Source organism: Alligator sinensis, unplaced genomic scaffold (genome assembly GCF_000455745.1).
Source record: "Alligator sinensis unplaced genomic scaffold, ASM45574v1 scaffold98_1, whole genome shotgun sequence".
NCBI lineage: Eukaryota > Metazoa > Chordata > Crocodylia > Alligatoridae > Alligator > Alligator sinensis.
Window position 1 is genome coordinate 682,809 of NW_005842058.1, and position 14,758 is coordinate 697,566.

The 14,758-nt window shown below is 45.4% G+C and overlaps 1 long non-coding RNA gene across 2 annotated transcripts in view; it reads right to left on the minus strand.

Annotated features, from left to right (window-relative positions):
* Positions 1-6,348, minus strand: part of LOC102379111 — a 156,443-nt gene extending 150,095 nt beyond the window's left edge. For both annotated transcript variants that reach the window (XR_323762.2, XR_001357979.1), the window contains exon 1: positions 6,224-6,348. This is a non-coding gene — a long non-coding RNA (uncharacterized LOC102379111). The remainder of the gene's footprint in view (positions 1-6,223) is intronic.
* Positions 6,349-14,758: the final 8,410 nt, after the last annotated feature.

Below are 14,758 nucleotides of genomic sequence, written 5' to 3' on the forward strand. Positions count from 1 at the left end.
AATCCTTGCCCATTAAGAGCCACCTCTTACTCTACCCCAAAGCATCACCCATTGCTTTTCAGGTTTCCCAGGGCAGAGAAGTTAAGCTCTCATTTGACAGCCAGGAGCAAAGAGCTCAGAAATTTATGCACAGCATTAAGTGAGTTGCCTTGGTCTCCAACTAGGTTAAATTGCTTTCTATATTTAAATTGCTTGCTAGCCAGCTAGATGCAAGGCACAGCTGTGAAATGGATAGTTCCATCCAGTAAATAGAAGTGTAAATCCTAATGGATTAATCTGTTACAATTAGATGACTCTCCGTGTCACAGGCACACAGCTACCTGGTAAAAGCAGTAGGACTGCAGTCTGAGAGGTAGCACGAAGTAGAAGAGGCAATGCACACAAGGGACCAGCTCTGCCAAGATAGAAACTTGTACACCCAAGCAAAGTGCTCCAGTTTAAAAGATAAGAGAAAAACTCCTGCCAAAATGAAAGTGTTGGGGGTGCACATATCCCTGCTTTAGCTAAAGACATCTACTCAACCTCTTCCCCAAAATAAAGAGCTTCCCCAGTTCCTGATTCGCTGCCCTTCAGTCCCTTTTCATTAAATCAAAAGGATATCGCTCTCAAAAAGCTTCAGCCCCCTGGCACAATCAGGCTCCCAAGTAAATAAATGAAATCAAAAGTTGAGCCATTTGTCCTTTCAAGCGCCCTTGCCCCATTCCCTCCCAAGACAGGATGCAAGCAGCTAGTCAACACCATCTTATCTCCACAAAGTTATCCAAGAACCTCCAAGGAAATATCTGGGGCACTCATTAACCCAGCCAGAGCCTCTGGCACCAGAGGCATTATCATTGGGCAGCTGAAAGCAGACATTTGTGGGACCTGGCACAAATGACATGTGGAGGGAAGCTGAGGACAGGGAGAGCTGGCAGAGCCTTGTTCACCCTAATCAAGAGAGATGCACATACCTCTGCCCCTTGACTGTGCTCTTGGGAGGGGGAAAAAAAGCTGAAGTCAGCCAAGGACAGGCATGGTAAAGACAAAAAAAAAAAAAAATTAAAAAAAAAAATTAGGTCCAACTTTCAGCTCTACCATGTGGAAGAAGAGTAACATCTTCAGCATCCACTGCTGATCTCTTCCAAGTCCAACCTTGGATTCCTGCTCCATGATACAGTATGCCATTTTTAACCATAAGAGTAAATTCAGGTGTCCAAAGAGCACCCTCATAAGTCATTTAAATAGGAGGACAGAGCACAAAACAGATTCAGGGACTCTGATGACAAAGCAAGAGGCATCTCTACAACCAGATTAAAGAAAAAGAAAAAAAAACCCAGCAGATAGAGCCTAGAATTAAAATCAAAAGCTCTTTGGCCCAATCTTTTTTTTTTTTTTTCTTTGGGGAAAAAGAAGTGCTTCTTGTACATCAAAGATTTGCCCATAAGAATCGTTTCATGCAGCACCACCCCTCCACCCCCATGTTTTTTTCAGCACTTTCTAGTACCAACTAGTAATTGAGTCAAAAGGGAGGAAAAAAAAAATTATCTGGGAAGTTAATTATTTAGTAGACTATTTTACAGACTTGGTCATTTTTCACTGGCTCCACACAGTAGAAACTGCAATGAGAGATACATTTTTCTTCCCTGTAATTAATTTACTCAATAAGTTAAAGAAAGTTACTTGGGAATTTTTGTGTTGAATTTCTAAATTTCTGATAAGGCAGTTGCTGCTATCAAGAGAATTAGCTCTAACACTGCTGATATTCTCCGGGCTTCCAGCCAAATGAATGTTTCTATGTTACTGTAACAAGGCAGTACAAGCAAAGCAGCCTCAGAGATACAGGGCTGGCTTGAAGAAGAACCAGATACTATTTCCAGGTCTGGCAGGTAACACAAGGCAAGCCACTTCTACCTCCCCTGCTATTGGCATGGGATAATCCTGAAGGGCAGGGTTTTTTCCACACCCAATGTATGGACAGCATTTCTCATACAGGGCCTCCTTGGCGAGCTGATGCCCATGCACTGAGAACAACAGTATTAGCTGTTGTCTATTCTGTGGCAGAGTATCATTCCCTAATCTGGCTGAATAGTGCTCACACTGATAAGGTTGATATACAACTCAACCAAGTAATGTGAATCATCACAGGAACAATCCTATCCATCCCTCTTCGATGGCTCCCTATTCTTAGTAACATGCATCCTCCCCAATTAAAGAAGAAAAAAAATGTCTTATGTTAAAAAAACCCTGCAGCTGCCTATACACAAAGCTCTCTTAACCTTATGTTAAAAAAAACCTGCAGCTGCCTATACACAAAGCTCTCTTAAACCCATCATGTCCGAGATTAAAATCTAGACCTTCCTTTTGGAGAATAGCAATTGGATTTGAGGAAGACTCATTTAATATCCAAGATGCCTGGATGCATGAGTGGCTCAATTCACCCCCTAATACAAAGATCATCATCATCATCATCAATCCCACCATTAGACCAGCTGGCTTTGACATCTCCCTAGTTACCTTTGGTCTAAACCAAATCATGACAGGACATGGTAGATGTGGATTTCTGGTACATCTATAGCATGAAATAGCTCAGACTCCATCTGTTGTGCCCCTTTTCAAGCTCCAAAGTATATTGTCTCCCAATTCCCTCTTCATGCATTTAGTGCAACTCTATTGGATCTGCACAATACTATACCTGAGGCAATCAGCTGGCTGCAAAATTTGGACATAAAAATTGTGAGCGTTTCTCCTTGCTCTGTGATCACTGTTTAATCATATGCCAACTAAAAACCACACAGGGTTACAGTTTTAGTAGGAGCTCATTTGATTTATATTTTGCACTTCCCAAAGGTTTAGAGTGAAACAAGGACTAAAATAAGGCAGATAAAAATAGAAGTAATATTAAGCAAAGATCTTCAATTAATACCCCAACTGAACCTCATTTACTAAAAAGGAGTCCCTAAAGGTCTGTGACATTAAAACCAATGTGTGCCCCAACTCACATCTTGATATTACTTTAGTGCATATATGATCAGGTATCCCATACCGTTTCAGCAGCTGGGCCAACAGCCTGCTACTGCTACCAGCTACTAGAATTGCACCTTAACCCAAGTGGCAGACAGTTGCACTGTGGTACCAAGCCCCATCGTGCAAGTTGCTAAACACTGCATGCACCTAGACTCGTATGGAGCCTATACTATAACGCTGATCTCTTCAAAACCTAGCTGTGCTTGCTGGGAGTTCAAGCTAGACCCATTACGCTACTCTTTGTGGCTTTGTCCCTGCAGCCTGGAAGCCTCCTGACACACTGGTCTAATCCTCAGAAGTTCATTTACTTTAAAGACACAGCTAAACTTTATATTGGGCCACCACCCAGCTCAAGATAGCAGGAAGCATCCCCCAGCCAAAGCAAACTCAAGATTAAAGGGTCTCTCTCCAGCGTCATTAAGGACAAAGTTGAATTCTCAAAATTTCCCTGGACTAATTAAAAAAAAAAAAGTGAGGTCTATAGAAGGGTATGTTTTTGATGCAAGCTCTCCTTTGAGATTTGCTAGAAGTAAAATGGAGACAAGAGCAGCATTTCAAACCACAAGCAGGGGTTTCTCTCTGAAGCTACACCACCCAAAAGGGAGCAGCTGGACCATTCAACCTGCCCAGCTCCATGCCTGGAGCAGGAGGCATGACAGTTGTGTGACCAGCATGTACAGCACTGCTGTTTGAGGGCCCATGTAATCCAGGCAAGAATAGCACAAGTTCACGCCGTTTCCAGTCTCAAAGGCACCAGAGGAAACAGGCAACAAAGTGGCAAAGAGCCACTGCAAGTGCCAGACCCACCTGGGCAGCAGGTACAACCAGACTGCCTCCACTAGCAAGCACAGGGCCATAATTAGAAACCCGGATGAATAAACAGATGCCAGAGCCTTGCTCTCACCACAGCAGGAGCCTGTGCTTAGTCTCCCTTTCCCACACTCCCTGCAAGAGGACCCCCAGCTTGACACACAGCAAGCCAGCAGCGCTACAATGCCTCTTGGCTCAACACAAGGACCCCGTGTGGTCTGTACATTGTGAGAGATTGACCCCGGCCTGCGCTTGCAACTACCTCACCGCAATGCAATTATATTTCCCCACCTAATCCAGCAACCAAGCTGTTCCCAGGAAACAGTGTACTATTTGAGGGAGATGCAAGTGCTGCTATTACAACAACGCTGGACAAACATGCCATGTTTGAAGTGCCTTGCTTTCTTCCCTTGGTTCACAACAAGCTTCTCTCCATCACCTAACATGTACATACACAGATGTGTGAAAGATCCTCACAGATTTGGTATCTGGCAAATCCCCCTATGCTGCAGTGTGTACCAAACATAAGCACAGGGAGAGGGAGAGTAAGTGGTCTGCATTGCAGATGCTTTACTAGCTGCAGGAAACAAAATGCTTTCCTCCTCCATTCACAGGCTCCCCATCTCTCACCACTGTTGCACCCCAGGAGACAATCATATGAAACATGTGCTAATAAGGCACTCACAAGCCCAGATGCAGACCAGGTGTGGAAACTGCAATCCCACAAACAGTCACTGGGGCTTCACTAACTTGGCTCTGCAGGAGCCTAACTCCAGAGTTCAGGAAGCCAAGTGGAAAGATACCTTTGGACTGAAATCCTACCCAAAACCCACCAATCTCTTTCCAATATGTAAACTAAGCACTGACACCCCACCCACCTCCAAATTGCAGATATACAAGTTACTGGAGCAGGCATACCATGGTGAAAAGAAACCCTGCCAGCATCTCAGATAGGAGGCCAGTCCCCATGTATATACCCCCCCCCCCGCATGACATGCGGGCAGAAGTACCAGAAGACTGAAGGAAATAGCCTGTGGGACAGTAGTTCCAACCCATCCAAGTCACAAAAAAATAAAAAAATAAATAAATAAAAAAAATAAAAAGCAAAAAAAGCCTCTTCTCATGCAACTGGCACCCTGACCACTTTCTGAAAGGATTATGTGGAGCATCTGAATTTAAGTACCAAATCATTAGGTAGAACCATTGCTGCTCACCAAGTTCCACAGAATCCCAGCCTACAGCAGTCAGGCCTTATCAGGGCACAAGAGACATCAGTTCAACTAAAGACAGTTAAGGGAAAAATAGATTTAGTGATATGGGCACAGCTCTTCTAGGTGTATACATTTATTTTAATGCAATCTTATGCCTAGAAGCTTAAAAAGACCAGCCACATCAATCGAGTGGCCAAAGCAACTTGAAAGTACTTTCACAAAAGGTTGTACCAATTTAGCCAAGCCATTTCAGTTAAGTGCGCACAACAAATTAACCCACATCCAACCCCCAAATTGCGTTCAGCATCCAGTTTATGTTGGGACTAGAACATGAACACTTAAATTCCCAGCTTATACCTCCTAGATCCAACCCTAGTGGTTTCCATAAGAACCTAAAGCCTCAACTTGATCCTCTGAGACCTCACCAAATTAAAACAAAATCAATAAATAAAACACCTTTAATGTTTGCTGACTTTTGGGGACCTGGAAAGCCTTAAGACCCTCTGTTCAACACAAGTTAAGAATAAGGGTACATATGAAGAAAGTTGTTAGAGAATTCAAAAGAGTAAGAGTATCCATTGAGCTCTCCCTAGTGGAGTGGTTTTACTTCTCCAAGAGCATTTCCCAATACAAGCAACCCAACCATGCAGTCTCCAGCAGGATCTAAGGAATCCCTTTCTACGCGTGTTTGAGTAATTGGGAAGGAAAAAGCCAGGAGCAAAGAACAGGAAAAAAATACACACACTCTACAGAAATGGAAGGAAGCTGTGGAAAGCTTAAGGCAGGAATTGCCTTGGTAGAAACAACATTAGAAGAAATTTGGGGCCCAGAAGAGCTAGGCTTGATATCTAACTCACCACACACAGTGTGCAACTCAAGACTGATCGTTTCAGGTATTTGGCTCTCCATCCATACCATCTGTGAAGAAAGCTTGTATTACTTCCCCCCCCACAGCTCCCTTTATCTAGCTATTTATATGCTATATCCATTTAGATGGTCATTTCCATGGGACAAGCACCATATCTTATCACATATGGGCATAGTAGACAGAAGAGTGGGGCTCTGTGCTCATCCAGGGTCAGTACCATCCAGCCATACCCAGCCACCACAACACAAAGGAAGAAGGAAAGGAGCAACTCATTAAAGTGTACCACTCATTAACCAACCCTCAAGCCCCCTGTCTCCATTATTTCTCTTACCTTTCAAACAAGTCCAGATCCCCCAAAAGCCAGGCTCCCTCCTGTATCCAGCTCTCCACTAGCTCATTGCCTGTTTTTACCCAAAGTGTTTGCTTTTCTCAGCACCCACTTTTAACAACACTGCCTCTTCCACAGCAGCCAGATAGATGGGCTCAAGCTGCCTTATATAGGTTTCTACCTCCCCCTCCCATCCCTTTGTAGCAGCTCCTGAACAGATTGGTCAATGGGGAGCACCTGTGCCCCTGCCATTTGACGGCTGCCTCCCTTTCATTTTCTTCCCCTGAGAAAACAAGTAAACTGATCTGAGTAATCTGAATAATCTCCCTGGCATAAAGGCAATGGGGAAGTCACAGGGCTGCAATGCAAGGTATCGCCTCATTAATGTGGAATTATGACCCTTCACTCTATGCAGTTGCTGGAGCCTTGTGCAAAAAGGCATCTTCCTTACAGATGGTAGTGAAGGGACTTCTCACCCCTTTTATAGTTCTTTTTCTACTGCAGCCTGTGTAGTCTCTTGTGGGAACCCCTTCCTGCTCACATGCACCCCTGCCTGTTGCACCCCTCCTCCTCCTCCTCCTCGCAATAAATCTGCTCCCAGAGTGGCCTCTGCTATAAATTCAGCTAGAAAATCTGGGCTCCTAAAGAGATAGCAACCCACAGAAGGATTTCCTCGATGTCTGAAGGATACTGCTCATGTCCCCTTGGCCATATCACATGATTTTCTTTTTTCTCTTGAGCCAGATCCATAAGGGGAGGTAGCTTCCTCCACCACCCTGTGATCCCTAGAAAGGAGCTGACTTGTTTCTTGGTTTAGGCTCCCAAGAAAGGCTTGATCTCTCTCTCTCTCTCTCTCTGAGCTTTCACAAGCCGTTCCCCACATGCATGCTCTAGCTGGCTGACTGCCTTTTGCGAATCAGGAATTGACCTGGGTTTATTGCTAATCCACCTTTTTGGTGGAACACCTCCTCTAAGTGCTACGGATATCCCTTCCAGTGGTATTCCAGGTAATCAACTGCAAGGGATTGCTGATGACTCGAGATAACCACAGCATCCAAGTATGCAGAGGTATTAATTTCCCTCAGACCCCTCTACAAGAACGCTGTGGCTATAATCCTAGATGGTCTGAATGGGAGGAGCGTGCCCTTTGGGGTCCACAATACTCAGTGCGCCTTTGCTTCTTGCAATAAAGAAATTGGCCAATTAACCTTTCTTCTAATGCAGGCTTCAGATCCATTCAGTGCACTAAATTCCCTGTGCACTCACAATGGCCCAAATAGGATTTGACAACCAACATTTCACCTCCGGGAGGATCAAGCTCCCCCATCCCCATCATTGTTTCCTAGCCTTCCTATAAACTGTGATCATAGCCAAGGAAGAAGGATATTCTCTTAAGACTCAAGCTTGCAATTCTTCCTTACACACTGAGCTCAGGTGCCCTCCATGCGAACTAAGTTCTTCCTCCTTCTTTGCAAAAGGATGGTTTGTTTTGGCATGGTCTGTATCCTCAGATGCTTTTTTCAAGGTTGATGCTGTTTAGAGCTCACCTTTGAGGCTATTCCCATTCCTGTAGCATATTTCTATGCCAGGAACTGAGGGATGCATCTAGTCCAGAAGAGGAGGAATGGTTGGGTTTACGTGCTGTCGTAGATGAGCTATGAATTAGACCCAGCAGGATGGGCCAAGGGCTATGGGTGATCAGCTATATAGAGTGCAGGGGCAAGACAAGGGCCCTCAAATGGTCCAGCTGTTTGGAAGAGTCAGTGGAGGGTCACATCAAATTGCTGCACAGCCCCCCAAAATAGCCAGAGAAGTAGAGGTATGAAATGCAAATGGGGGGGAGACCTGAATGTATCCTCTGATCCCAAGGGAGCTCTGTGTGAGATGACTGATTCCTTGCTCCCATGGGAGTTGTTTCCTGGGGAGGTTTATCTGATTCCCTAATTCAGCTTTGAGCAAGATACATACAAAGCAAACTCCACATTACAGGCATCTTCAACATCCCTTGCACTCAGCAGAACTCCTTGTCAGTGCTAATTCGCTGCCTCTCCAGTGCGGGAGTCCCTGGGAAATATCTGCTGGGATTCTTGGCCTAACTCATGTATTTTTTTTGGCTCCCTCTCTCTCTTTCAAGCCTCTCTGTCCAAACCAATTACTTGGCCTTCTCCCTTTGGCTTGTCCCCTGCCCGTGTTGAAAAGGCAGGGAGACAAACCCCAAAATGTCTGCAAGAAACACCTCTCACCAGACACGGAGCCATGACCTTTTGTGGTTACATGCAATTTCATTATTATTATTTTTCCCTTTCCCTTGATTTAATTCCTTGTTAATTTACTGTGGTAATTATATTAGGAAACTGTAATGCAGGACACGGGAGTCCCTTGAACGCTGCTAATTGCTGCTGGAACAATGCCATCCAAGGAGTTAATTGAGAAAAATGCAACAGCTCCTACCAACCACAGAAGAAAATGGGGCCTATTGGGAAAATGCATCTGAGAAGTTTCTGCAATTACCTACACAACAACTTGCACTGTGCCAGCTACAGCCCAGAACTCATTAGCTGTTTCCTTAATTGGATGGAGAGATTTTGGGGTACAGTCAGGATTCCCTGAGCACTGGTGTTTGGAGGTAGCGAAAATTAGGCACACAGCTATAACAACGCAGCGTTCCCCACCCGCGTGACATGATGTTTCCTCTTGCTTTTGAAACCCAAGCTTTGGGAGTCCCGTGGTTTACAGTAGAATTTCAATTTAAAATAACAAGTTATTTTCTACTAGAGCCAATTAAAAGCAATTTCTCAGAACAATGTCCCATTACAAAGAAACCCATCTTGCTGAAATCAAAGCATTTTACAAGAAAACATCAATTTTGGTGAAATTTTCAATGGGAGAAATTGTTTTGACCTACTAGTTTTGCTTTTGGACTATCTATTTCATTTCAGTAAATTAGAAAAAGTTCTGTTTTGACTTAATCACTTCAATTAATTCCCCTTTAACTCTTCTATTTTATTAAATCGTCAGTGGTAGCATAACATTTCATAGGATATTTGCATTTCATTTGTGCATATTATGGCACATATATATTGTATTTTTTACTTTTAATACAAAAGCCCAAAACACAATGAACAATCATATCCAAACAGCCTCTTTCCACCCTAATGTGCAACCACATTTTTTAATATCAAAATAAAATGATTTGATGGTCAAAAATGCATTTTTCCCAAATTTTCATTTTGCTGATCTTTAATTTTTTTTTTTTTTTTTTCCCAAAAAGAATTTTAAAATATTGGGAAAGTCTAAATTTCCCATGGAATGGGTGTGCGGTTTTCTATCCACCAGAGTTGTAGAGATCATTTGGAAAATGGGCCCGAACACTCAAAAGACAAAGTGTGTTTAAAAAATAATGGCTTGCTTTTTAAAAGTCGTGTGATTTTTTTGCATCAGTCTTGTGATGTAAAGGTCCAGATTCAAGATGCCTGGTCAAATGTGTCCATCAATTGACCTGCCTTTTGTCTTCTTGCACCTGTTTCAAGCAAGATAATTAACAATACTAGCTGGGCTCTGCTTTGAGCTCTGAACTGCTGCTTTTTCCAGTTCCTCTGGATAGGCTTTCATGACCCAGGACCCCTCCATCCCAGCCTGGGCCCAAGGCATGCAAGCAAGCCTCAACTAGCAGGACCTGAGCAGTTGTAGCATAGCAGCCACTTCATGGGTAGGCAAGGTGCCCACTGCCTATCACAGCTGGCTACCAAAAGCCAGGGATCCTGGATGGGAAGAGCACAGGTTAATATATCAGTCATAGCTGGAACAAGTGGGTAAGAGCCCTGGAAAGAGGAGAAAAAGCCTGGCTGAGTGTCCAGAGGTGAAATAAAGCTGATACCAGCCCAAGAGAAAGACCTGCCAAGTCCAACCAGGAGTAAAGCATACTGGGAAGCACTTCAGGCCTCCAAAGCTCAGCCCTCATGGAGGAGAGGATGGTCTTGCTAATAGAGGTCCTGTGTGCCAGCCAGGTCACCTGCATCCAGTTCCCAGCTCCATCACAGACTATACCCTTGGGACCTATGGCAAGTGGCATGGGATGCATCCACACTGCACTCCCAGTGTCCTGGGCCCACTCTGGCCGCTGCTCTCCAAAGCACACAGCATGCAACAGAGGTCTCAAGAACGGCCAGTTCCGGAGCAGCCTTAGGTTTGGCATGTACAAGCAGGAGCGAGCTCGGGAGCATGGTGGTGATGTGCTCTTAATCTCTCTGTGGCTAAACTCCCCATGTGCACAATGGGAGTAACTTCTTTCTCCCGCTGGTTGGAGGGCATTCACAGTACCATTTTGCACTAGTGCAGTGCCTAGCATGATGGGGTGTGGCAGAGGGCAGAGGCTGCAATAGAAATAATAGGAGCACAGGGGAAGGGCGTCACACCGTGACCCACATCGGTTCCACGTGCCCTACTCAGGAACTCATGCCACAGCCATCACCCCAGTACCTGGGCTAGCTAACATTGGGCCAGTAACAGCAAGTCTTTCTGTTTCTTTAAATCTCCAAAAGTTTTCCTTGCTCTTCTCCCTTTCTGCTTGCAGATGGCTGTGGCCGCGAGACAATTATCATAAGGGAGGCTGTTCAGTGCAATAGGCTATTTGATGAGGCTCTGTTTGTTCGCCGGGCACGCTGAAATCTTTGAATTTCATCGGCCTCTCGAGATTGTATCCATTCCCTTCCCCATTTGGAGAAGCAGCTGTTGTGCACGTGTATAATGGGCATGGTGATTTCTAACAAGCTCAGCCTTCTCGCAAAGCCTTGTCGCAATCCCCTACCTGAGCAAGCAAGAGCTGAATTTTTTCCCCCCTTAGTAAACAAAATGATCCACTTCTTCAGTTAACCCTTCCCTGGCTCCTCGTGAGCGCAAAGCAGGTTGTACAAACTTTTTTTTATTATGATTAAATATATTTCGGGTCAGATCAGCCAAATCAGTTCCCAGTCATATGGACTGAGCAGAATTCAGCCTTTCCAAAAAACAGATTGATTGAGCAGGCAGAAACTCAGTTGTTCCAAACACCACGTATGGTGCTACAACCGGCAAGCATGCTCCGTTCCAGACCCATTATCCTGGGACTTCAGATGCTCCCAAATTCATTGGCAGGCCTCCTACTTGCAGGCCCAAGCCCAGAGGCCTTGGGGTTTGCATGCCCCCAGATACTACAGCAAGCATCCTCCATCCCAGACTCTTTTGTTTCTGCAACAAGGAAAATTTTATGCTGCCCCACCTCTCCCTTGTGTGCTGTTGGCTGAATATACTAGGGTGTCTTAACTGTGTCAGCCCAGGGAGCTGCTAGACTCAGCAGCAGGTGAGTGCTTGATCCTGTGGGGCATTGCCATCAGGTCCATCATATACAGCATGGTGCCTATACAGCCTGGCCAAGCCTGCAAGCTAAGACTGCATTGCTGTGAGGCTTTGAGCAAGTCTTCCATTTTCCCATGCTCCCTCTCCCCGCATATGTACACGGCCTTTGGTGAAGCAGTTTGGGCTGGAAAAGCACCACGCACATCTGAAAGGTGATGGAGATGTCTTTAAAATGAGACACAGCACAATGGAAAATATTTTCTGTGAATTAAAGCAGCTCAGAAAAATTGATGAGGCAAAAGCATCTGCTCTCAAGAAACCTGGAGGTGTCAAGAGAGCTCCAAGGTGATAACTTATTTAATGGAGAACTAAGAACACAGTGGGAAAGAGGGCAACTGCCTGAGCAGGCCAGCTCTGGGGTGTTTATTATGGCCTACATGATAGCATCAAGTTAATTAGGAAGAGCAAAGGTGCTGTCCTGCCTGTTTTAAACACCTCTGCACATTGGAGCACAGTTGTCCCCAGTGTTACTCCTACCGGGCCAAGGTTACATGCTCTCGGGTATGGGGAAAAGGTTTATATCATCTCTGATCCAATCAAAAGAATAAAACTGCCTTCCTCTTCAGGAAGGGGAATTGCTTTCCATTTCTTTTCTTTTCTTTCCTAAAAAAGCCATTTTCAGAGAATCATAAAATCATAGAAAATGAGGGTTGGAAGGGACCACAGGAGGTCACCCCTAGTCCAATTCCCTGCTCCAAACAGGACCAGCCCCAACTAGATCATCCCAGCCAGGGCTTTGTCAAGCCGAGTTTTAAAAACCTCCAAGGACAGAGATCCCACCACCTCTCTGGGTAACCTCTTCCAGTGCTTCACCACCCTCCTAGTGAGAAAGTTTTTCCTCATATCCAACCTAAACCTCCCTTGCTGCAACTGGAGCCCATTGCTCCTTGTTCTGTCATCTGCCATCACCGAGAACAGTCCAGCTCCCTCTTCTTTGGACCTACCCTGCAGGGAGTTGACAGCTACTATTAAATCCCCCCTCAGTCTTCTCTCCTCTGGACTAATAAGCCCACTTCCCACAGCCTCTCCTCACAAGTCATGTGCCCTAGCTCCCGATCCATTTTCGTTGCCCCCCGCTGTACTCTCTCCAACTTGTCCTCCTTTCTATAGCAGGGGGCTCAAAACTGGACACAGGACTCCAGATGTGCCCTCACCAGTGCAGAACAGAGGGGAATAATTTTGTCCCGTCATCTGCTGGCAATGCTCCTTCCAATGCAGCCCAATATGCTGTTAGCCTTCTTGGCAACAAGGGCACACTGCTGACTCAAATCCAGCTTATTGTCCACTATAACCCCCAGGTCCTAGACATCCCTCAGAACTGGATCAATAGCTATGTAGACAGGAAGGGATGTCACCCAGTGGGAGAAAAAGAGAGAGAAAGGACTTTGTGCCATGCATTTTGCTGGGACTTAAGAGATCAAGTTCAAGGGCCAAACACAGGAATCAGACAACGGAGCTGCCCTCAGGCCCTGCCCGCCACCACTGCTCTTGAGCATGTGGGAGATAGAGGGTCCGGACACATGGCTGATTTACTCTGGAGTATTCTTAATTTGTTCTGGAGGAGGAAGAATAGACAAGACACGCAACACCCCACAGCTGCTCCCAAGGGAATGCTGTTCTCCAGTTTATAGTGACTTCGGGTACAGTCCAATGCAAATGTACACTGGAAAAAGTTACTCCAGTTTAGGAAGTGTGTACCCACTACCATGCTCAGTTAACTCCTTAAGAGTAACTTGTCTGAGGAGTCAAGAGTGCTCCTTTACTTCCCAGACAGCAGCCCTGGAGCGGGTGGGCAGGGATGTTTTTCCTGGCAGTCTTCCCAAGAGCACCAAGGGGGTAGCTAGCTACATCGTATATTTGTGCAAGTGCCGCTAGAAATAAAAGGCCTCAAGCAACTTGTATTGGTGTGGGCAAGACCTCTGCCATGACTACAATTCGAAGGTCAAGTAAAACTATGAATCGCCATCAGCAGAAGGTTAAACTTACATTGGCATGTGCACGTTCAACTAATGCATTCAGACATCTTACAACATACCCTTCCCTTCTTTGCGGTCTCAGTTCTCCCATCTGTGCAGTGGAGATAATAATCCGTCCCTTCTTCCACCCTTTGTCTTCCTATTCAGACTGCAACCTGCACGGACTATCTGTGTGTAAACCTTGCACAACTGGAGCCTGATCTTTAGGTGCTATGGGAATAGCAGTGTATATGCTGTCGAGAAGCACTGCGGTGGAAATGCATCCTGTACTCATAAACCAAAATGGGAAGAGAAGGCTCCTAAATTCTGCTCTCTCTTTTATTCCCTCTTTATGAGCCATGCCCAGCAATGAATAGTGAAAGATGGCTTCTCTTCCAGCTATGCCGGAGCTGAAACCAGCTGAGAAACCCCAAGCTATTATCTGTTCCCTTGGAGAATTTCTCTCCAAACTACAGGGCTCGCCTCTAGCTGTGACAATTTGACTGAATGAGAGTTTGAGAAATCCCAAGCTTGATTGTCAGCATCTCTGTGTGAAATGCACTACAAAACCCGTTGTCACCAGAGGGAGAAGCTTTAACAGCTGCCTTAACCATGGGTCCAAGAGGTGGAAGCCCCTCTCCACTTCCAAATGAGACAAGACTTGGCATGAGCTGAGAGGGGAGCAAGAGCTGGAGAGCATATAACTCCGTGAAGGTATGCTTCTCCTCAGACAAAACTCCTCCAGAGACAAGATTATGCAAATACTTCCCTTTGTCCATCAGACAGCATAGTCAGGTTCCTCTGACTGACAACCTTGCCTTGCATCGGCAGCACTCTTCAGAATAAGGTCCCATCATATTTCTTTCCCGTGATGCATGTCATTGTATATTAGCTCCCCTTCCTTTCCCATGGCATCCCCTTCCATCCAGGATCACTTCCCTGCCTCTTAAGAGGCAAGCTGACCTCATTGCCTTTCCCGCGATATCATCTTTCTGCGCCTTGTGAGCAGATGCCATTTCCTTCTCTTGATATAGGAGTTGACATCACCTCCTTTCCTTCAAGATCAGTCGCTTTAGTATGACATAGCAGCTGGCATCACTTCCCCTAAGCCCTGTATTTCCTTGCTCCATCCCTTTGCTCCATTTCATGCCATTCAGCAATGACATCCAGGCTTCTGCTAAATCAGCAG